Raw genomic sequence first — 23,969 nt, 5'->3', positions numbered from 1 at the left:
CACAAAGGACCCATTTCCACCATCCTCCTCTTCCCTCCCACCCCCACTGCTGGATCCGCCTTGCAGCACCATAGCTGAGTGACCCGTGATGTCTACTAGGAAAAGGTGGTAAGAGCTATCCTGCCCACAGACCAGCAACAACAAAACACTTCTGGGGATGACTCACTTGTGAGAAGCAGGAATGTTCTTTCAGTCACGGTCCCCCACCCTAGTGTGTAACATGCCTTCAGGGTGGGGGAGATGGACACCCATTTATATGAGACAGGCCCTTCAGGGTCAGCTCTGGAAGGAGTCCACTGTGGACCGTCCCCTGACCCAGGAGCAATGGGGTAGGAGGGCTCCAGTGGAGGGGCAGCCCTGGTGCCCTGGATGGGGGTGGAGCTGGTAAACTGCAGGCCTTAAAAAAAAAAGGCCTATACAATGGCTTTATTCTTGTTGTTAAGTGCCCTTGAGGCGGCAACCTTATGTACCCTATATACAATAGAACAAAACACTGCCCAGTCCTGTAACAACCTCACAATAGTTTTTATGTTTGGGCCCATTCTTGCAGTCACGGTGGCAGCCCATCTCATTGAGGGTCTTCCTCTTATTTGCTGACCCTCTACTTTACCAAGCATGCTGTCCTTCTCCAGGGACTGGTCCCTCCTGATACCTTGTCCAAAGCACATGAGGCCAAGTTTCGTCATCCTTGCTTCTAAGGAGCACTCTGGCTGTACTTCTTCCCAGACAGATTCTTTCATTCTTCTGGCAGTCCATGGTATATTCAATATTCTTCACCAGCACCACAATTCAAAGGCATCAATTCTTTTTTGGTCTTCCTTATTCATTGCCCAGTTTCATATGCGTATGAGGTGATTGAAATGCCATGGCTTGGGTCAGGGATGCGTTAGTCCTCTAAGTGACATCTTTGCTTTTCAGTTCTTTAAAGAGGTCTTTTGCAGCAAATTTGCCCAATGCAACACAATATTTGATTTCCTAACCTCTGTTCCCATGGGCATTGATTGTACATCCAGGTAAGATTAAAGCTTTCACAACTGCAATCTCTTCTCCATTTATCATGACGTTGCTTATTATGAGGATTTTCATTTTCTTTATGTTGAGGTGTAATCCATACTGAAGGCTGTCATCTTTGATCTTCATCAGTAAGTGCTTCAAGTCCTCCTGACTTTCAGCAAGCAGTTAATGACTCCTGGCTGTTAATGACTTTTTCCTCCAATCCTGATGCTGTGTTCTTCTCCGTACAGTTCAGCTTCTCAGATAATTTGCTTCTCATACAGACTGAATAAGTATGATGAGAGGATACAACCCTGATGCACACCTTTCCTGGCTTTAAACCATGCAGAATCCACTTGTTCTGTTCAAACTGCCTCTTGGTCTATGTACAAGTTTCTCATGAGCACGATGAAATGTTCTGCAATTCTCATTTTTCCCAATATTATCCATAATTTGTCAAGTCCACAGGGTTGAATGCCTTTGCATACTCAACAAAACACTTGTAAACATCTTTCTGGTATTCTCTGCTTTTAGCCAAGATCCATCTGACATCAGCAATGATATCCCTTGTTTCACATCCTCTTCTCAATCTCTCTTGAACTTCTGACAGCTCCCTGTCCAGGTACCACTGCAACTGCTTTTGAGTGATCTTAGCTAAAATTTTACCTGTGTAAGTTCTAGCCAGAGCAATTAGGCTAGAAGAAAAAATAATGAAACATATCCAAATTGGGAAAGAGGTAGTAAAGCTATCATTTTTTGCAGGCAGCATGATCCCATATATAGAAAACTCTGAAAACACCTCAAGAAAGCTATTAGAATCAAGAAATGAATGCACCAAGGTGGCAGGAAACAATGTCAATACACAACAATCAGTTGGGTTTCTGCACATCAGCCATGAGCAAAGAGAAAAGGAAATTAAGAAAACATTTCCATTTATAATAGCAACTAAAAGAATAAAGTACCTAGGAACAAATTTAACCAGGAAGGTGAAACACATATATACAAAAAACTAAAAAACATTAGTCAAAGAAATTAAAGAAGATCTAAGTAAATGCAAGGATATTCCATGTTCACAAATTTCAAGGCTTAATATAGCTAAGATATCAGCACTACCCAAAGTAATCTATAAATTTAATGCAATCCCCATCAAAATTTCAACAGGCTTCTTTGCAGAAATAGAAAAGCCAATCCTCAAATTTATATGGAAGGTCAAGTGACTCCAAATAGCTAAAGTAATCTTGAAGAAATAGATTAGAGTAGGAAGTCTCACACTTTGTGATTTCAAAGCGTACTATAAATTCACAGTAATTAAAACCACCTGGTACTAGTATAATAACATATGTAGGCCAATGGAATAGAATTGGAAGTTCAGAAATAAATCCATACATGTATGGTCAACTGGTTTTCAACAACGGTGCTAAGTCCATTCAATGGGCAAAAAAGAGTCTCTTCAATAAGTGGTACCTGGAAAACCGGATTTCCACATGCAGAAGAATGAATCAGGATCCGTGCCTCGCACCATACACAAAAGCCAACTCAAAATGGATCAACAACCTAAATGTGAAAACTAAATCCATGAAAGTGTTAAAAGAAAATGTAGCGGCAAGGCTGCAGGTCCTAGTTTTAACGATGCGTTATCAGATATGGCAACAAAGGACAAGGAGCAAAAGACAAAATAGATAAATGGGACCTCATAAAAAGTAAATATCTTTGTTCATCAAAGAACTTAGTCACAAAGTGAAGAGACAACCTATAGATTGGGAGGAAATTTTCAGGAACCACAAATCTGATAAAGGTCTAATATCCAAAATATATAACAACAAAAAGACAAACAATCCAACCAAAAAATGGTGCAGAGGACTTGAACAGACATTTCACAAAAGGGTCTATCCAAATGGCCAAAAAGCACAAAAGAAGATGTACAATGTCATTAGCCATGGACATGCAAATCAAAGCTACAATGAGAACCACCTCAACCTCATTAGAATGCCAATGATCAAAAAAAAAAAAAAGCAGCATCATGATAAATGGAGAAAAGATTGGAATTGTCAAAGATTTAATTTTACTTGGATCTACAATCAATGCCCAGGGGAGCAGAGGTTAGGAAATCAAACAACGTGTTGCATTGGGCAAATTTGCTGCAAAAGACCTCTTTAAAGAACTGAGAAGCAAAGATGTCACTTAGAGGACTAACGCATCCCTGACCCAAGCCATGGCATTTTCAATCACCTCATACACATGTGAAACTGGACAATGAATAAGGAAGACCAAAAAAGAATTGATGCCTTTGAATTGTGATGTCGGTGAAGAATATTGAATATACCATGGACTGCCAGAAGAATGAAAGAATCTGTCTGGGAAGAAGTACAGCCAGAGTGCTCCTTAGAAGCAAGGATGATGAAACTTGGTCTCATGTACTTTGGACAAGTTATCAGGAGGGACCAGTCCCTGGAGATGGATATCATGGTTGGTAAAGTAGAGGGTCAGCAAAAAGAGGAATACCCTCAACGAGATCGGCTGACACAGTGGCTACAACAATGGGTTCAAGCATAACGACTGTTGTGAGGATGGCACAGGACTGGGCAGTGTTTTGTTCTGTTGTACATAGGGTCACTATGAGTCAGAACTGACTTGAGGGCAGCTAACAACAACAATTACTTGTTCTAGGTGTTCTGCTTGGTATCAGGACTTCCTTTTACAGATGAAAAGAGTGAGCCCCAGAGAGATTAAGTACATGCTCCTGGGTCACACAGCTAGGAAGAAGAGCTGCAACAGAAACCCACATGTGCTTCAGTCAACACCCACGACTGGACCCAGGCATGTAACCTCCCCACAGTGTAGGTAAACAGGACCTCCCAGAGAAAACTGGTCGGATTGTAAACTGGTACGATGACTTTGCAGAGCAGTTAGACCCTATCTGGCAGATTATGCCTCCCTGATGACACTCCACGTGGACCCACAGGGGTACACCCAGAACCCCCAACATGTGTGCACAAGGATACGTTTACATAAAGGCCTTTGCAGCACTCCTTTTAATATCCCAAATCTAAAAAGAACCCAAATGCCCATCAACACATTATTCTGAATAACAAATTCTGGTACAACCGTATAGTGGAATACAATATGGAAATAAAAATGAATGAAATAAGGGTATAGGAATCAGGATGCAGATGAATCTCAAAAACAGTGTGTGCCGTAAAAAGTACAAGGTCCACAAAGACACTTAGTGAAACCCGTGCACATCTCCCGGTAAAGCTCATTTCTGTACCTGCCTACAGGGAACGAGTTTTTTTTTATGTTATTCTGTGTACCATTTTGTATGTTTAGAACATTGAATAAATTACAAAGAAAGCTTTTGGGGGCTATATTTCTGATCATCAACGTAATTCACACTTGGTTTTATAAATTTTTAAAATAGACACACATACTGAGATGAAGATATAATTAGAAAATTGATCAAAAAATAACTGTTTACATTTTGTTAAAAGTCCTGTTATTTTCATGTATGCCTATATGCAATTAAGGGGCCCTCTTTCTGGTGCAGTGGCTAAAGTGCTCGGCTGCTAACTGAAATATCAACAATTCGAACACGCCAATCGCTCTGCAGAAGAAAGATGTGGCAGTCTGCTTCCGTAAAGATTTACGGCCTTGAATACCCTATGGGGCAGTTCTACTCTGTCTTATAGGGCTGCTTTGTGTCAGAATCGACTCGACAGCAGTGGGTTTGGGCTGATATACAATTGTTCTGTATGTGCTTTATATACCCATTTCACATGACAGTCTTATATATATATATATATCTTTTTTATTTTTGTTTGTAACATGAAATCACATGGTATGTGGAAAGTAACTTTACTTTTGAGAACACTTACAGTTGCTCAAGCCCCACTTTTTGAAGGATATATCTGATGGGAAACACCATCACCCACTACACGTAAACATACAGCATAGTAAATTCACCCAGGTTATGCTCCTTGTTGATGGTTGGGAAGTCTAATGATAACACTGTTGGTAAAAAGAAGCGACTGTCTACTCATAACTTACAAAGTATCATTCGGGTACCATACTGGTTTCCAAGTATTATCTCCTTTAATCTTAACCACAGACATGGGGTAGGTCTCATTCTCATCCTCATTTTAGAAAGGAAGAAATGCGATTCAGACCAAAAAGAAAGCTTGCTAACATCACCCAGTGAGCACCCAGTGCAGCCTAGGTCCAAGCCCCGGTTTATCTGACCCCAAAGCCCTCACCCCTGACCAGTTATATGGAGTGTTGCTCTGTGTGACAGCTGAGGCCCGCGAGGGGAGGTGGCTCGATGACACACACTCACTGACACACACACATGCTCCACACACACACTCACACATAACACACACACTCATACACATTCACACACAGACACATGCACACACACACACACACTCACGTACACACACCCATACACGCCTCTCGTTCTGTTATCACAAGAGAATTCTCCCGAGATGGTTGGCTGGGGCCAAGAGGACACATGCAGCTCACAGGTGCTGACAGACGGCCCTGTGAAGTGCGCCCAGAACCGCACCCAATAGCAGTCTACAGAGGGAAAGGATGCCATCCACACATTGTGTACAATAGGGAGTATGTGAAACATTCTGAATCCCAAAGAACATAGAGTTCAAAAATTGATGAAGCCACATCCATAGGATGGCATTGCAGTCAGGCATTAAGGGCACGTTGTCATGAAAACGATGATGAGAGACGATTTGTTGCCTGTCAGATTAGGAACACTTAACATTCTTTCCCGTGAGTGGAGAAAAGGCACTTTCATACGGCGTCGTGAGGATTGGGAATCAGTTACAGCATTTTTGAATGTAATGTATTTAGATAAAATTTTATAGGCTCCACTGTTTGGAAAAAAAATACTTCCAGGAACTTACAAAGATATGTTTACAAAGATATTTGCATACATATGAGCAAGGGTGTTAAGTATCCTATTGTTTGTAATAGAAAAACTGGTACAGGAAGGAAATTTTCAGCAGGATGGTACTGGTGAAATAAACTTGGGCTTCCACACAGTGTAACACCAGGTCAATGTAAAAAAGAAAAGCTTGAAACGTTCCCGGAATTAAAAACGTTATCCTAGAAATGTATTTACATGGAAAGATGGTCACAGCAAGTGCAAAAGGACATTACAAAGGTAACAAGTGGCATCAATCCATTTTTGCTTATATAGATATCTAGCTGTTTACCCAGAAGGCTCAAAGCACAAAAAAGAAAAAGGATCTTTTTCTTCCACTCACATACAGCTTTCTCTTCAGCATAGAAAGAGAATGCACCTCCCGTCTGGAGGCCTTCTGTATTCCTGCACCTTGGGTATATGCCTCCTTTGCCACCCAGCCTTCCAGAAAGCTCTCTGTGGTGGCTTTGGGCCACTGCCTCTCCCTCCCACTTTCTGCTAAGTTCAGGCTGCAGTTCAGGCTTCTGTCACGAGATGGCGCCGAGGTACCCCCACTCTCAAACTTCTCTACAGACCAGAAACCCATTGCTGTCGAATCGATTCCGACTCATAGCGACCCTATAAAAGCAGCAAAAACCACAATACCCTCTCTTAAAACCCAGGTTATGAACCTATGTACAGAATGATTCTGATTCTGTCTGACAAAGGTACAGGCATAAAATAAGACCATAGAAACACATGCTCTGAGCACCCAGAGGCTGAAACACCAGGTAGCTTTAGCGCACCTTGGTGTGCCAGAGGGCGGCGCAGCGCAGAGCCTGACGGGCGGGGGTGACTGAGAGGATGGGGGCGTCGCAGCGAGGTCTGGGCAGCTGTGTCCAGAGTGGCCTGGAGAAGGGTGAGAGAATAGGAGAGTGTCTGTGAGGCCTTTGTAGGGGTGGTGTGATGGAGTGTGAAGCCCTGCTCTCTTGCTGGGGCCCTCTCTACAGTGTGGACGTGTTAGCTGACACTCATGAGGGAAGAGACAAATCAATGAATGAGACAGAGAGTTGGGGTCAATAAAAAATGTAACTGCTTTAATATACATACGAATTTTTCAAACCAATTGATATCATAGCAAACAAGACGTTTCGTGACGTTTGTTTCGCTGTGCAAAATGCACTTTTCCTTAAAAAGAAAAAGAAACGACAATGAATGCCACTTGGTGGCCAGACCCAGGATTGCAACTCGGAGAGTGAGAACAGGGGGCTCAGGAAGGATAGAAGGATGGAGGTTGGGATCTTGGCTTAATGTTACCAGACAGAGTTTTCCAGAATTTTCCAACCATTGGTAACAATCTCTTTGTATCCATCATTTTCCGGGATATTCAAACATGAGACTGGAAGTGAACAGTCTGAGCAGAATGTAAAGCTGCACCTGTGCGTATTTGGGGTGAGAGAGCTAGAGGAGACCTAGACACACACACACACACACACACACACGAGCAGTCAAAACAATTATTTTTATCTAGTTCGGTTCACCATAAAGCTCAATACAGTGAACCTGTAAGCACATTACTTGGTTATCCATTTGTTCATGAGTATTTTGTCTTCCAAATTTGTAGAATCCTTTATTTCCTGAGTGCAAGATTTCAAACAACATATCAAAGTATATTTATAAACTGAAATTACCCTGTATCTCTCACTGGCTGGACTCACGCCCCCTGACCCCAAGAGGTGTGTTGTGAATAGAATGGTGCATGTTCTCTGGGTTGTCCCTGTTGGTGAGGCAGACACAAACACGTACACCTACACAGCCACACCTAGAGAGGAAGTACATTACTCATCTTCTTTTGCAATTTGTCTTTGTCACTAAATGTTCATTAAATATTAATATTAATTCTCAGGATTTATATTTGCATCTAATTAGTTCTTCTGGTCTTGGCGCATTTTAACCTCCTTACTGTTCATGTATATTTTAACGTGACTTCTCCGTTGAAATTACTTGCCAATCTCTCTTTGTTAGTAAGTGTGCTTCACAAACCGTGAATACAAACACGGTATCTGAGATGCACCGGTAGTTAACAAATGTGTTCTCCCTGATTTTCACATAATTCTTGGTGTGTTTTTAAAGTTTCAATAATATTGAATAGAATAAAAGTAATATTACTACTAATTAATTCCCCAAAATAATTTTGAATAGTAATAATGAAAATTGTACAGGTAATCATTTTAAAAAAATAAACAACACCCCGGAAACTCTAGAGGCTTGAAGACAAAATGTGAAACCTTCTTAGAATAATGTCAGTTACGCACTGATCGGGAGACAACAAAGTTGTTTCCTGATTTACTTAAACTCCCCTAAAGTTATGACCCTAATACGGATAAAGGGTCAAATAATGGGTAACCTGATAGCTGTTAGGATTCAAGGAGATGAGATATAAAGTGTACCTCGCATGAAAGTAGCTATGTACCTATTAATGTCCTTTCCTCTAGATCACCTGCCCCAGGGCAACACCTGTGCTCTGCCTGAGGCCCACTCACCTCTTCAGGGATGGGACGATTGATGTGGCCCTACCCCCAGGTCTCTTGGCACAAAGGGCGGGAGTTCATCTCCACTATCGTCTTGTTCACCACGTGGTTGAGTGTGTATCATGGGGCCACAATAGCAGGGGGTGTAAAAGGGCCAATTCTCAAGCCCTGGAAGTCCGTGTTCTAAAGGGGAGGCTGCTCGGTGTCTTCTAGGGAGGGCACGGGAGGGAACCTCATTGCAATCCTGCTGCTTATCTGGAAAGGTGACTCAGGTCCTGTTACCCTGAGCTTGTTCTTCTGTGAAATTGGACTCACCATACCTTCCCCACAGAGCTGTTCTGAGGGACAGATGAGAAAATTCAGAGCACAGCGTATATGGCAGGTAGCAGGACTTCAATCACCCTTTAAATGTTGAGGTACAGCAGTAGGGGCTGCCTGACCTATGGTAATACAAGAATGGCATTGTCATTCTTCTTGGCATGCCGTCAGGCACACAGCAACCACTCAGTACGTGGTTAGGAATGAATGAAGGTGACTGCTGGGTTCAGTCTCTGGTGAGCACCCACCTCATCACACAGGGCCTACAAGGATGCAGGACCTGAGCACCTCTGTCCGGTGGATGCTGGATGCCCTCCACTCCAGAGTCCAAGGGCAGCATGCTTCAGGAGATCTCATCCCTTCTCTCCCTGTGGGACCCAGAGCCAGGCCCCTTCCACAACTTTCCTTCCATTCTGGGTGTTGAATTGGGGTCTCCCTATGCAGAGGCCTGGAAGGATGGGTGGTGTGGGTGATTTCCAGAACATTCCTCCCTACCACATATCTGTGGAGGTGATGGGTTAGAACCTCAGCAGAGGAAGCTCGTTGCTGTCCTAAGATGAAAGCTGGATGCTGTGATGTAGTGCACCTGAGCCAGGCTGGAAGTAGGCGTGCCTGGACACTGGTCACCGTCTTGCTGGCCTCCTAGCCAAGCACTCATGCCCTACTCTCTCCATCTGCCCGTCTGTGTATCAGTGTGTCTGTGCCCAGGGCCCCACGAGCAGGAGAAGAGGTGGTATATAAAGGGAACCTCCATGCCCACTTCAGGGATGATGGTTCAGGCGCAGAGAGTGTGGGGAAGACTAAATGGGAGCTGTCACCCTTCCAGAGATAAGACAGGCACAAAACCAGGCCAGAAACCTCCCTCTCTGACCTTGCAAAGGTGTAAAGGAGAGTGAATTTGAAACTCCTCATTCCTGTCCTTGAGGATCAGGAAGAATCCAACCACCTCATCCTTCACTCCCACATATCAGCTGTGTGACCCTGAGCAACTCACTCAATGTCTCTGTGCCTTGGTTGTTGGGTTGAAAATGCAGTATTTGACACAGGTTCTACAGAATGATCCTCCCTAGAGTTAGAGAAATACATAAGCATAAAAAAAGATTGATGATTCTCTATTCCATATGTTATATGCATTTATTTAATAAACATTTAATGGAGTATCTATTATGTGCCAAGACCCACAAGGCCATACACCATGTCTTCATCTCAGACCTTTCTCCTGGGTTCCAGACACATATATTCAACCACCCACTGGAAAAGTGTATCTAGAGCAGCAGTTCTCAAATGGGGGAGATTTTGCACCCCACCTCAAGGGGAAGCGTGGCAACGTCTGGAGACATTTTTGGTTGTCAGAACTAGGAATGCTACTGGTATGTAGTGGGGAGAGGTTAGGAATGCTCCTAAATATGCTACAATGCATAGGACAGCCCCGTACAACAAAGAGTTATCTGGCCCAAAATGTCAATAGTGCCAAAGGTGAGAAATCCTTTTCTAGAGGAAGGTAAAGTTATAACCCAATTATTACCTATGTGCACAGATTCAGGGTAGAACCCAATCCTGGAGTCTGACAAACCTCAGTTAGAATCACCAGGCTGCCTTTTTCCTGGTATGCGTCCTTGAAAAATGTATTTGACCTCCATGAGCCTTAGTAAAGTATGCCTGGGGTGAAAAATGAATTAAAACAGGGAATACTGATACCTAACTCACAGAACAGTCCCAAGGTTAGTTTCTTTCCCTCCCAACGTCCTAGCTTCTGCTTTGGAGATGACTTTTGCCTAACCTACATAGTCCTAAACATTATAACTCTACCCTAAAGAGCTTCTGGAAATATAACAACAGGAAGGAAAATAAATTCCCATTGTGTATAAGTCAGTGCCACTTCTGTGTGGTAGAGTTGTCTAATGCAGATGGGATGGGGAAGATTTTCACCCCATTTCCATAGCGTCAGTGTGTCTTTAGTTATCCCTTCGGGGCCCCTGTTGGACAGTTAACGTCAGGAGTGCCCGTGACCTGGGTGTCTGGGTTGTTCTTGTGGCTCCCAGGGAAGGACACAGCATGATGATGGGTCTCCTGGAGAGGACAATGGCGAGAAAGGAAGGAGATGTTTACCAGTGCCAAACCCACTAACTTCCTTCTATGTGACGTGGGGTGGAACCCTACCTGCTTGTGGCTACAGACTCAGTTTTAGGACATGTGATTTGAGTTGATCTTCTAGTAGGTCAGTTTTGTGTATAAGTCATCTATCCTCCCTCTTCTGAAGCATTTCTGTCATCATTTCAATGTTTATATTCTCACAGAGCCCTGGTGGCATAGTGGTTAAGAGCTTAGGCTGTTAACCAAAAGGTCAGCAGTTTGAATCCACCAACCGCTCCTTAGAAACCCTATGGGGCACTTTGAGTCAGAAACGACTCGATGGCAATGGGTTTGGTATTTTCATTCTCATGTACTGAGGGTAAAATGAGTTCAACCACATTACAAGAAATCTGGGACATTGCTGGGACCAAGGGAGAAAGAGTGCTAGTGGAACCCCTCAATGGCTCTTAACACTTGTGCTTGGAAGGGGCACACTCCATTTCCTCCCCGATTTAACTGGCCACATCTAGTCACATGGCGAGTCCCTGGGTGGTGCAAATGGCGAAGCACTGGACTACTAACTGAAAGGCTGGGGGTTCAAATCCAACCAAAGGTGCCTCAAAAGTAAGGTCTGCCAATCCGCTTTCAAAAGGCCAGTGACCTGAAAAGTCTACGGCGCAGTGCTGCAACCACAACAGTCACATGTCCAAGCCGGATGTCAGTGGAGGGGGGTCAGTGGGCCTGGCAGAAAAGGACCTGGTGGTCAGGGGCAATTAATATGTTTGAATAATTATAAAATTGTGGGACAGTTCTACTCTGTCCTGTAGGGTAGCTATGAGTCGGAATGGACTCGACAGCACTGAGAGAGTTAGTTCTCTAGAAAAAAAGCTAGAGAGAAAGAATAGGTCCAAAAATTACTGTGAGCAGCCACCTGAGTCCCTTTGTTGGTTTAGGGATGGCCTCTGATGTGAAGCTGATTCAGAAAGGATGGGGGTGTTTATTTCTGCCCTCACGCCACATTTGAGTATTTTCCTCGTTATTATTACACAGTCCTGTATGTTTATTGTTAACAGTTTATAAGGTAAGACATATGGAAAAAATAAACCGTCCAATTACATCACCCTATAATAGCCTTTTCACCCCTCATGCTCTGGTGGGAACGTGATTTCTCAGTGTCGCCCTCCTGTATATACACCATGTGGGCGCTGTGTTATGATTAGTAGTAAAGTGCTGGGAAGGCCCCGCGTGTGTTAAAGGAATAATAGATAAAAGTGAGGCTCGACTGGGGCATGGAGGACACAGGACATGAGGCTGGAAATGCAGGCTGGGCCCATGCAGTGGGGAGCTTTGAACGCCAGCTGGGGGCAAGGAGTTTGTAGTTCTCTTGGGAGGCAGTGGGCTGCCTCGGAGAGCATCTGGGTGATGAGATCAGACCTGGATTCGGGAAACTGTTCTGGGCAGCTGTGTGCACAGTGAACTAGAGAGAGGATGATGACAGAGAAGAGAGTGAGGAGCAGAAGTGGGGAGTCATACAATAACTGTCCAGATATGAAATAAGGGGGCTTACACTACTGTCTCTTTCTGAGTGGCACTTGAAACATAGCGGACACATCACTAATGGAATAATCACGGGGTCTTTGTCTCTGTTATCCCAGCACCTAGCACAGCCTCTGATACTTAGCAATACCCTGGAGAGGATCCAGTGCCAGTGCCCAGGGTGATCAGATCATTTGCAGCAGGCGAGGCTTCAGGACTCAATGGGCGAACTTATAAGTAATTCTAGGTTTAGCTCAGGAGCAGTTTACTAGGCTCTTTCTCTGATTTACTTAACCATCTCCTAACTCCCATACCCTGATCTGAATATGGGGTCAATAATAGTTAACTTGAATACCTGTGAGGATTAAGGATGATAACATGTACAGTGCCTCTTGCCATAGCTGTTTTGTATATGTTCATTTCCTTCCCTCTGGATCATCTTTCCAGATGGCCACATTTGTGCTTCTGTCTGGGCCCCCACACCATCTCAGGGACCAGCTGATCCATCTGACCCCACAGCTAGGCCTCCTGGCCCAAGGGACAGGATTTCATCTTCACCATCATCTTCTTCAACAAAAGTAGGGATTAACCAGATGGGCTTGACCTAATCAGATGAGTCCCTTCAAAGCAGAGAGAGTTCTCTGGCTGTACACAGGAAGGGGGGTCAGAGACTCAAAGCACCGGAAGGATTCAACGTGCCTTTGCTGACTTGAAGATAGAAGTGTCCACATGGCAAGGAATAGGAGCGGCCTCTAGGAGCTGAGAGCATCCCCCATCTGACAGGGGACTGCAGTCCCATAGCCACAGGAAATGAATTTTGCCCACAACAAGAATGACCTTGGAAGCTGATTTTTCCCTGGAGCCTCCAGAGAGGAATGCAGCCCGGCTGACACCAACACCTTGATTGCAGCCTTGTAAAACCTTGAACAGAGAAGACAGCCATACTGTGCCATACCTTGGGTCCTTTGGACCCAAGGACTGTGAGCTAAAACTGGGTGTGGCTTTCAGTTGTTAAGCTGTGGTTACACTCCAAGAGAAAACGAATACACTTTATTTAGGTAGAATCCATATTCAACACATATACAATGTGTGTGTGTGCGCCCACATGTGTGCGTGCACGCAATCCCATGTATAAAAAAAAATGGGACGAAATATATCCCCCTGGAAGCAGTTTTTACCCTGCCTGGTGGGATTAAAGGTTATGAGTATACTCATAGCAGTGTTAGAATGCATTTCCTACATTTTCTAAATGGATGATGGGTTACTAATTGTTCATCAGGGATAAAGACCATTTGAGCTTTATTCATGTAAAATATGTTTTATTTCGGACTTTTAAAAAGATATCAGAACCAAAAACCAAACCCATTGCTGTTGGGTCGATTCCAACTTATAGCGACCCCATACACAGAGTAAAACTTCCCCATAGGTTTTCTAAGGAGCGGCTGGTGGATTTGACCTAACGACCTCTTCCTTAGCAGTTCTAGCTCTTAACCATTGCACCACCAGGGTTCCTAAAAAGGTATAAAATACAAAAAACCTAACCCAGTGCCATCCAGTTGATTCTGACTCATAGCGACTATAGGACAGAGTGGAACTTCGCTCTGGGGTTTCCAAGGAGTGGCTGGTGGATTAGAACTGTGGACCTTTTCAGTAACAGCCATAGCTCTTAATCACTACACCACCAGGTTTCTAAAAATGTATAGTAAGTAGTATAATAGGCAAACATGTACACACAACCAAGGTTATGAAATAAAATATTGTAGAGTGGATGCCCCTGTGTAACCTCTCTGGCTGCCTCACCCCCAGAGGGAACCACCGTCCAGAATTTGTTTACAACTCCCATGCTTTGCTCCATATTTTACTACCCATGAATACATCCCTAAACAAAACACAATCTCTCTGTGTATTTTTAACTCTAAGTATACAAGTAACAACTTTCTATATCCCTTATTGAAACTTATCGTCTTCCCTCTGAAAATAGTGCTTCTGAGATTTATTAAATCAGGTGACTTCTCGACTAGCCTACTCTCATTAGCCATGCCCCCCTAGGCTCCATACCTAAGAATGCTACAGCTCACTGTGACTTCTTTCTTCTCCAACAGATGATGCCAAAGGGCTCTGCAAACAGGGTGTACCAATCTGTACTCCTCCAGCAGTGTATGGTGTTCTCGGGCCCCACATTTCCCATTTGAATGGGATGCAGCATACACACATGCTCACTCACCAGGCTTCCTTCTCACACCCTAATATTATGTCAGGGCATTTTCTGAGGCATAAACTGAGACCATTAGCTGAGCAATTAGACAAACCTCCCTATGGTTCAATTGACTGGGTTTTTGCCTACTAAACGACTCTAATATTCTAGGCCTGCCTCCCTGAAATAACTCTGACATTCCTTACCTGGCATTTGTAGATGTTCCTAGATCGTTAAGTCACATGATTGTAGACAGTCTCTTAGGTTTCTGTCACAGATGGGTCACTGCTTTACATGGTGCGTGATTTTTATATGCTCACCCTCAGAGAGCTAGCTTATCGCCAGGTAACCCTGGGACACCTCACTGAGCTCAGCTGCTAACCAAAAGGTCGGCAGTTCAAATCCACCAGCCGCTCCTTGGAAACCCCATGGGGCAGTTCTACTCTGTCCTATAGGGTCGCTAAAAGTCGGGATCTACGGAATGGCAACGGGTTTGCTTTCGGTCTCTTTATGAAGCAAACAAAATTTCTGACAACAGGAGCATGCTTTCTTCCACCACATTGGGCAGACTTCACCGATCACCTGGGTCCCTGTCTGTACCTGTTAAAACCTGTTGCTATGGAGTTGATTCCGACTCATAGCGACCCTACAGGACAGAGTAGAACTGCCCCATAGGGTCCCTGTCTAGTGCTCTAATTAGAACGCGGTGTCAGGTGGCGGTCTGAAAGGCCCAGGTGTTCTGCTTTCAGTGACAGATGAAGGGGGGGGGACAACTGAGCGGAGGCGTTTCCGGTGCTTCGCGGTTGCCATAGAAACCGACGTAAAGATGGCGACCGTGACGACTTTTCGATAGAGAAGGAGAAGACCCGGTAAGAGGAGCAGGTTCCCGCCATCAGGTGTTTGGGACTCAGCAGAGGAGGTGGGTGCTCCGCCGTGGGTGTGGGGAGACAAGGGGCCCCAGAGCCAAGGGGTGATTTCCTGCTTTGGGACTCGGTGTCCTGCTGTGTCGTCAGAGAGAGAGACGGGCTGTTGTGGTCCCTGCCGGCCTGAGGGAGCCTGGTGTCCTTCTCCAGGGGTGTCCTGGAGGTGTTTCCATACACAGGTAGGGGCGATGAGAGAGGGTCTTGGGAGGAAAGGGACAGAGAGGGGAAGAGATCATGTGTGCATGTATGTGTGTGCATCTCTGCAGCTGGAGAGAGAGCGTGTGTGTGTGTGTGTGTGTGTGTGTGTCGCCGCAGCTGCGGGGGGTGTTTATGGTGAGGAATACTTGAGGCAGTTAATGTGCATCATGTCGGTCCCATTGAGTTCCTAGGGGATATTAAGAACCAAGTGAGGCTTGTTGTTTCCCTGGGTTTAAGTGTCCTCTCTGGGTACCAGAGGGCTCCATGACTGCTGTGGGATTTGGTGCAGACTGAGCCTCCATTTGATTCTTGCATGAACCACTTATAACAATGACAGTTGTCAAGTGTTGCTTTCCTAATTCTGTCTAGATTTACTAATTATCCTACGAATGTAGAGTACAGCTTCCCTTTCTCCCTCATCTATCCGTATACTTATCTATTCATGTGTGTATTAATTTATGTCAGTAAAACTCATAGATTCCTATTTTACTCAAAGGTTTACCATCTATTGCTATCATTGTTTTCATGTTCGTTTTGTCCCCAAAGTGGCCAGTGGAAGCTCCTTCAAGTTGGCCTCTGTGTCCATTTGACAACTCCCTAGAGATGAGAACGTACTTCGCTCTCTGAGCCCATTTCCCCATCTGTAAGGGAATTAATGATGCCTGCCCCAGAGCATTGCTTTGAGGATTTGGAGAGAACAAGTCTGAAAATAAAACCCTACAGCCTGTGGCATCTGTGGGCCTCAGCAAATGTTGGTTTCTCCTTCCGCCTTTGCCTCCTTCTTTCTGTGAACGCCATGCTTCTGACTTTAGCATAATAGCAGAGCTAGCAGAGAGCATAGATGGAAATGTACCAGCAAGCAGGGATAAACCCACATTTCACTGTGTCCCAATGTTCTCTGTAGTAGAATTCTCAGAATAATATTATTCCTGACCATTTATTTTTATATTGATTTACTTTGGTAGCAAATGGTGTTCTTTGAAGACTAATGAGGGGAGACAAGACCCATTAAGGTGAAGTGAGCTATATCAAATATTCGTTTACCTAAAATTTCAAAAAAATGGTTACATTTAAAGAGCTACGCATCTGTATCTACTGATAGCAATGCAAAAACTCCTTTATGGCTTGAAACAAAACAAATGCCCATGACAAAACCAGTTGTATTTAATTTTATCTAAATTTACTTTCAGGCAACGGTCCAGTAACACTTTTCCTCCCAAAACTCTCTGTGACTGGCGCTTTCCCCTCCATTACTGGAAGAAACAGTCTTAGTTTTCACAAGTTTTTCTGTTTCTTCTTCAGGTCCTCCGTGGCTCCAGCTCGTTGCAGATTCTCCGGCTTCTCCTCTCCCGCCTTCTGGTCCACCATTTTCCCCACCGCAGTCTGACCATTTATTTTTTAAAATCTTTTCCTCTTCTATAGGTGAGTATTATATAATCCTAGTTTTCAAGATGAGGCAATTGAGATACTGCAAGGTGAAGTAAAGTATTCAGTCACACTGTTTGTAAGTGACACAGCTAGGGGTTGAACAGAGCACATCTCCAGGACTGTACTGCTAACCAGTCCAGTTAGGAAGAAGAAACAGGCATTTGTTGAATGATGGCAACCCATGGTGGTTGATGTTAGGCAGCAATCATAGCTCTCTGGGTGGAAACTATGCCTCAGTAGTGATTTTGCCGTGTAGCAGAGGATGTTTCTGTAAGTAAAGCAAAAAGTTAATAATTATAAAAATGAAAAGGCAGTGATCATCACTGTTACTATGCAGTAGATGGCTTGGGTGTTAAAATCATTCCCTGGACTTCCATGGTGAATTACTTTCCCTTTGAGGAGCTCAGAGCACTTTTTCAGATGGGAATCCCACTCCCCTGTCCCTGAGGCGTTGCTGGTTAGGAGCAGGGCTACTCTGCGCCCCTTGGGCACGTGAGGCCAGATGAGGCCAGGTGCCTTACCCAAGGTTCCCTAGACTTACTGGGTTAGGTGTGGCACTGGGGCCTAGGTAGATCTCCTATCTCTCATCCAGTTGTCTGTCCCTCATATGCAGTGTTAGCTTTCAACCCTGTGTGTAGCAAATCACCTTTCAAGGCTCAGGGAAATATGCACCAAGGATTAACTTGCAGGAGGACCATCCCATTGCCGTTGAACTGCTTCCTACTTATGGTGATCCCACGTGTTACAGAGTAGAGCTGCTCCACAGGGTTTTCTTGGCTGTAATCTTTATGGAAGCAGATCCCCAGGCCTTTCTTCTGCAGTGCCACTGGGGAGGTTTGAACCCCCGACTTGTAGATTAGCAGCCAGGCACAAAGCATTTGTGTTATTGTCTCACGGATCTAGAGACTAGAAGTCTGAATTCAGCTTGTCGGCAGGGACATGCTCTCTCTGAAGGCTCTAGGGGAAGGCCCTTCCTTGCCTCTTCCTAGTTTCTAATGGTTCCTGGCAATTCTTGGTGTTCTCTGGTTTGTAGGTACATCACTGCAATGTCTGCCTCCAACTGTACGTGGCCGCTTTCCTCTATGACTCTCTGCGTCCCTTCTCTTCTTTTTATAAGGACAGGAGTCATATTGGATTAGGGCCCACCCACTCTAGTATGACCTCATGTTAACTAATAATATCTTTAATGATCCTATTTCCCAACAAGGTCATGCTCACAGGTACGGGAGGTTAGGACTTCAACGTATCTTTAAACCCATTGCTATTGAGTCGATTCCGACTCATAGTCACCCTATGTGACAGAATACAACTGTCCCATAAGGTTTTCTAGGCTGTAATCTTTATGCGAGCAGATTGCCAGGTCTTCCTTCCATGGAACCACCTGGTGGGTTCAAACTGCCAACCTTTCGGTTAGCAGCTGAGCACTTAACCACCGTGCCACCTGGGCTTCCTAACGTTATCTTAAAACCACCAAAAAGATCTTAGTGTAGTTTTAATTGCATCTCTGTTAGTAAAGGCAAATTTGACCCTCTTTAAAAAAAAAAATTTTTTTTATATATGTTTAAAGACAATTTGCATTTTTTCTGTTAGCTGTTGATATTCCTTACAAAGGTTTGAATGGGTAATTAGTTTTTATGCTTTTCTATTTTAAACTTTGGTATAGAAGTGAGGCAACAATTTGTAGGAGATATAAGTTACAAACATTTTTCCCAGTGCTTTTTTAATTGGCTATCATCTTTCTCCTGCAGATTGGCTGATGGGTTCAAACCACCAACCTTTCAGTTAGCAGCCAAGCACTTTACCACTGCACCACCAGGGCTCCTTCTATTTATGGGTAGAAAACCAAAAACCAAACCCGTTGCCATCGAGTTGATTCCGACCCATAGCAAGCTGAGATATTTATTTGTTCTCACCATTTTTTTCACTTCCAAAACCAAGACATGTTTGACATAGGTAAAAGTGGAAAATTCAAGAAAGGAAAAAAGTAATTAGAAACTTGTAAAAGTCTACTACTCATGGGTAGGCATCATTAAAAGTTGAATATAGATATTGTTTTCAGAAATTTTATTATGTAAATGTCGCTTGTATACTTAAGGACAGCAATGAGATGATATTACTTACAAATTTCTGAACTGCTTTTTTCCAGCAAACATCATATTATGAAAGTCAGTCCATGTCTATGAAGATAAATCCACACAATAATAAAAGTGGCAGTAGAAACACTAACAGTCAATTTTAGAATAGAAATAATGTTGAAAATGGTTGGTATTTATTGCTGACTTCCTCTGTGCCCAGTACTGTTATATATGCCAAAGTTATACTTACTCATTTAATCCTCACAACAGCCTATGAGAACGTGCTTTGTAACTGACTTTAATCATACTTTAATCATAGTGGAACTGAGGCACAGAAAGCAATTTGCAAGGCCAAAACTTGAACAAGGCTGTGTGGCTCCTGAGTCCATACAGCTACACAGTATACACTACCTCCTGTTGTAAGAGCTTACTGTTAATCAGGGCAAAGCACAATAACAGAAACCAAGGTACTGTGATCATTAAGGTTATGTGTCACCTTGGCTGGGCCATGATTCTCAGTGGTTTGGCAGTTATGATGTAGCTTGGCAGTCGTATGATGATGTGATCACGTCCAGGATGAGATTTGATATAATATGATCACCTCCATGATGGGATCTGCTGTGAGTAGCCTATCAGTTGAAAGGGCGTTTCCTTGGGGGTGTGGCCTGCATTGAATATATAAGTGGACTTCCTGGCAAGGTTCGTGGGCTTGTGCTTACTCTGGATCCTGCACCTGGCACCTATTCATCTGACCTCCACTTCTTGGGACTTGAGCTAGCAGCTTACCTGCCGTCTTCCCTGCTGATCTTGGGATTCACCCATCTTTGCAGCCTGTGAGCAATAGCCCTGCTGCCTGACCTGCCAATCTTGGGTTCACCAACCCCTGCAGCTATGTGAATCAGGAGAAGCCTCTATCCTGACCCATGGACTTGGGACATTCCACCAAACCAAAACAAACCCAGTGCCGTCGAGTCGATTCCGACTCCTAGTGACCCTATAGGACAGAGTAGAACTGCCCCCATAGAATTTCCAAGGAGCACCTGGTGGACTCGAACTGCCAACCCTTTAGGTTAGCAGCTGTAGCACTTAACCACTATGCCACCAGGGATGTTCCAGCTTCTATAATTTCATGAGCCATTCTCTTGATATAAATCTACCTATATACATATATATTTATACAGTTTACTGGTTTTGCTTCTCTAGAGAACCAGCCTAAAACAGCTACCATGTTTTTTTTTGTCAGTTTACTAGGCATAAATTTAAAATCTTGATAATAATCAGTGTGATTTAGAAGATGGAGAAAATGGGCCTTGTTACAGTGTGAAAGGGGCTCCCCTGACATCTTGTCTCCCTTCCTGTACCTTGGGGATGTTCCTCATTCTAAAGCTGAGTTGTATCTGTCACAGGATATGCAAAACCCAGTCCAGAGTAAGTATCTATCTATTCCTGTGAGGACCCATTTGTAGCCACCTGGTGCCACCAGTGTCATTGGTCCAATATAATCAACTTGCCAGCTATGTGCAGGGCCTTCCCCCCAGGAAATCTGCCCCATAGGTATCTGCAACCTCTGTCTTTCATGCTGGCAGACAGAGCAGTCCTTATTGGCATTTTGTGCCTCAGAGGGTGCAAGAGGGATGTGTCTAGATTCAGCCCATCTCTGTATTGCTGCAGCACCCCCATATCTGCCCATTTCATGGACCCCACTGGCCAACTCACATGAGCGTACCAACAGATCCACTCGCTGATTCCAATAGCCTTCCAATCCAGGAAGGGCCACAGACTCCTCCTCCCGGTGCTATATAATCTTATGGGACCATGGACCTATATGTAGTCGGACATTGCCCGAACTGACATTATGCGGCACATGGCTATAATTCACCGCACCACACATACCACCCACAAATAAGCCCCAGTAATGCTTTCTTCAGCATCATATTCTTCCAAAAGATTTCTTATGCAGATGTTTATATATTTATATATGTGCATGTATTTATATTTTTATGTACAAAAATAAGATGCCACCTTACATTCAGTTTTGTAAACTTCTTGTCTCACTCACCCCAAAAATAAATAAATAAATAAAACCCCATTGCCAACAAGTAGATTCCAACTCATAGCTACCCTATAGAATACCTCAAATTTCATTGATGGTGAATAAACATCAGCCTGTATCATATATTTTCATGGCTGTAAGAATACTAATGGCCAATAAGAATACATAAAAACGGCTAAAATTTATGATGTGTCAAGTGCTTTTTATGTATTGATTCTCCAGGAGGAGGACTCTCCTTTGGTAGGGAGGTGGACATCTCCTGAGGACCTCCGCTGAGGGCAGGCTCACATAGGTAAGTGAGGTAGGATCTAAGTATGAAGCACATGGGGAAGGTGAGGGGGCACATAATGCTATTATTGAAATAATAGTTCCCACTATCTTCTCTGCATGCTTCCTAAATATAGTTGCCCATGCCACTCCTGCACCTCATGCTTTTGTCAAAGAAAGAGGTGTGCCCTCTCCTGGGACATGGCTGACTTCAGAGTTAGGGGGAGGGGTATTCAGACAGGCTCTGTGTCTGGTGGGGAGTTGGCTGGGGAATCACTGGAGGAGACCCAGACAGGTGGTAGGCATTTAACATGGCCTTGAATATTTTTTTTAATGTTATAACCCTTGTCATGGGTGTTCGGCCATCTGCTAGTCCCCCTCTTTTTTCCTTTTTCTGCCCTGTCTTTCTGTCTATCAATAGCTCTGTCCCTTTCCTATAGATGTCTGTAGGGAGCCGTTCTCTTGGAAGTGAAGAAAGAAGATGAACTATTAACTTGGATCCAAGGTGGGTATGAACATGAGTACCCTGTTGACTGTGGGTGTGGGGATTGCCTGTTGGCAGTTGGGTGAGACCAGATCACATCTTGGACCATTGACTTCCAGCTTTCCAGACACCTCTGCCCTCGCCATTTGTGTACAGGAAATGGGGGTGGGTGAGCCAGGATCATGCCTATAGAGTAATTGGTAGATACTGGGGTGGGAAATGGGGAAGGAAGTGATGCCAAGAGGGTCCAAGGACGTCGGCTATGTTGCGTAACCAGTGCTGTAGATTTGGAAAGGCAGATGTTCTTTGGATTGAGAGACCACCCTCGTGTTTTTTGCCCATAGATCTGCCAGTGGATCTGCTGTAGAGCTTGTCTACTTTGGAAGCAAGGAAGGAGGAGAGAATCGCACCGGATCAGTGCAGGTTGGCGTGAGAACGAGGCCTGCCTGGGTAGACCTGTAGGGGAGTGGTGTACACCAGCATGGGGTCAGAAGGGCTGGGTGCTCCTTAGCCTCTCTTGCTCTCATCTCAGCAAGCTTTCCCACGGTCCGTGCTCCTGTTTGATGCAGAGGAAAGAGTGTGCAGGGCCTGGGCAGGGTATTGTTTGGGAGTAGTGAGAGTGTGGAAGGGATAAAATGAGGACGCAGGTTTTCTACTGATCGATTTGTACCACACAGTCAGTCTCTGCTCTTTCTTTCATGTCTCTCTATGTGACTTTGTGCATAGAGCAGTACAGTGGGAAGAGACTCAGAGCCCCGTTTCATTCTTGCAACTCAGGTCCATCTTCAGTGGTAGCTGTGGTGGCCTCGGAGTGGCAGAAGACCATCTTTTTATGACATCAATCCTTCTGTTGGGGAAAGGGGATTGACCTAGCAGAGTTCAAGGGGGTGTGGGAGGGTAGTGTGAAATTTTACGGGTTATAGCAAAGTCACTGAATTTCATTCATTAAGTCATTGAACAAATAGTTACTGATTGCCTAGTATGTGTTCGGAGTTACAATTAGCTGTTATTATCTGGTGCACACATTATAACAAGATTTGGGGCATTTGGTTAGATGACAGGAGAGAGCCTAATTTCAGGTGCAGAGTGGATGAGGGGTGTCTCCCTTGCCTTGCACGAAGTGTGGTCTTCAGGTAAATACAATTCGAATAACATTGAGATCCACTTACGTGGTTCTGGGGGCAACATCAAAGAGACTTTCATGAAAGGACTTGTCTGAGCTGTTCATCTCACTGATCCCAAGTGAGAAAAATGAGCAGTAGTAAGGATCACCAAGGCCTTCTCTGATACTCTGCTGATTTCCTCCCTTGAGAGGGACACTTATGTTCCCGGTTGCCCACCAGCCTGGCTGAAAGGCCACTGGTCTAGGGGAGTGTTGGCTACCAATTTGATCCCTCGGCCTTGGGCTGCCCCATCCCAGCCTCCTTTCAAGAGTGGATGAAAGACAAATTGGATTCCAAGGGCACACAATGGGGCCACAATGCTATGAGATGCTGGTTCTCTGAGAGAAGTAATTGGAGTAAGAGAACTAGACTGGGGCAAGCCCTCTTGGGAATGCTCCTGGACCCCTTCTCTTCCAAGTGGTGTGTTCTCTGCAGGCTCTCTGCTCCCCCAAGGCAGCTGCTGCAAGGCAAGGAGGGAACCAGGAGGGAGCCCAGGTGGTAGGTTAGGTCGGCCTCCAGTCTGAACAAAAGGAAGCCTTTGATTCCCCCATGAGATTCCACCCAGTTTACCAATATCCACTTTTGCCTGGGGCTTGTTCCAAAGCCCTAACTTCTAATAAAGAGTGTGCCTTTACCTGCTGTGTCTTCTGTGTAGTGTGTATCTCAGGACTGGTTTACCGAGCAGTGACAGCTTAATCCTGCATCTTCCCTCCATCCCACTGAGGTGAAGCAAAGTTCAATCTCATTCACTATCAGAGGGCCTCTCCTCTTCCTGCGAGTTATCCAAGAATTGGGGGGCTTCTGTGAGGCCTTCAAAC

The 23,969-nt window shown here is 44.5% G+C and overlaps 3 protein-coding genes across 5 annotated transcripts in view; 2 read left to right on the top strand and 1 right to left on the bottom strand.

The window, feature by feature from the left end:
* Window positions 1-23,969, bottom strand: part of LOC126069639 (protein BHLHb9-like) — a 241,386-nt gene that overhangs the window by 82,290 nt on the left and 135,127 nt on the right. The gene's annotated exons all lie outside the window — the stretch shown is intronic.
* Window positions 15,391-23,969, top strand: part of LOC126069641 (protein BHLHb9-like) — a 53,680-nt gene continuing 45,101 nt past the window's right edge. Inside the window, exons 1-5 of one of the 2 annotated variants that reach the window (XR_007515989.1) lie at window positions 15,391-15,479; window positions 16,984-17,103; window positions 21,460-21,529; window positions 21,945-22,009; window positions 22,333-22,411. The gene's annotated coding sequence lies outside the window, so the exon portion shown is untranslated. The remainder of the gene's footprint in view (window positions 15,480-16,983; window positions 17,104-21,459; window positions 21,530-21,944; window positions 22,010-22,332; window positions 22,412-23,969) is intronic. The other variant, XM_049873246.1, reaches the window with a different exon arrangement.
* LOC126069623 (protein BHLHb9-like) overlaps window positions 15,422-23,969 on the top strand; it is a 283,683-nt gene continuing 275,135 nt past the window's right edge. Inside the window, exon 1 of one of the 2 annotated variants that reach the window (XM_049873210.1) lies at window positions 15,422-15,479. The gene's annotated coding sequence lies outside the window, so the exon portion shown is untranslated. Of the gene's footprint in view, window positions 15,480-15,597; window positions 15,663-23,969 lie in introns of those variants that run through there. The other variant, XM_049873217.1, reaches the window with a different exon arrangement.

The sequence above is a fragment of the Elephas maximus genome, chromosome X (assembly GCF_024166365.1).
Source record: "Elephas maximus indicus isolate mEleMax1 chromosome X, mEleMax1 primary haplotype, whole genome shotgun sequence".
NCBI classification, from domain to species: Eukaryota; Metazoa; Chordata; class Mammalia; order Proboscidea; family Elephantidae; genus Elephas; species Elephas maximus.
Note: the sequence above shows the minus strand (reverse complement) of the source record. Positions and strands in the feature narration are given on the sequence as shown.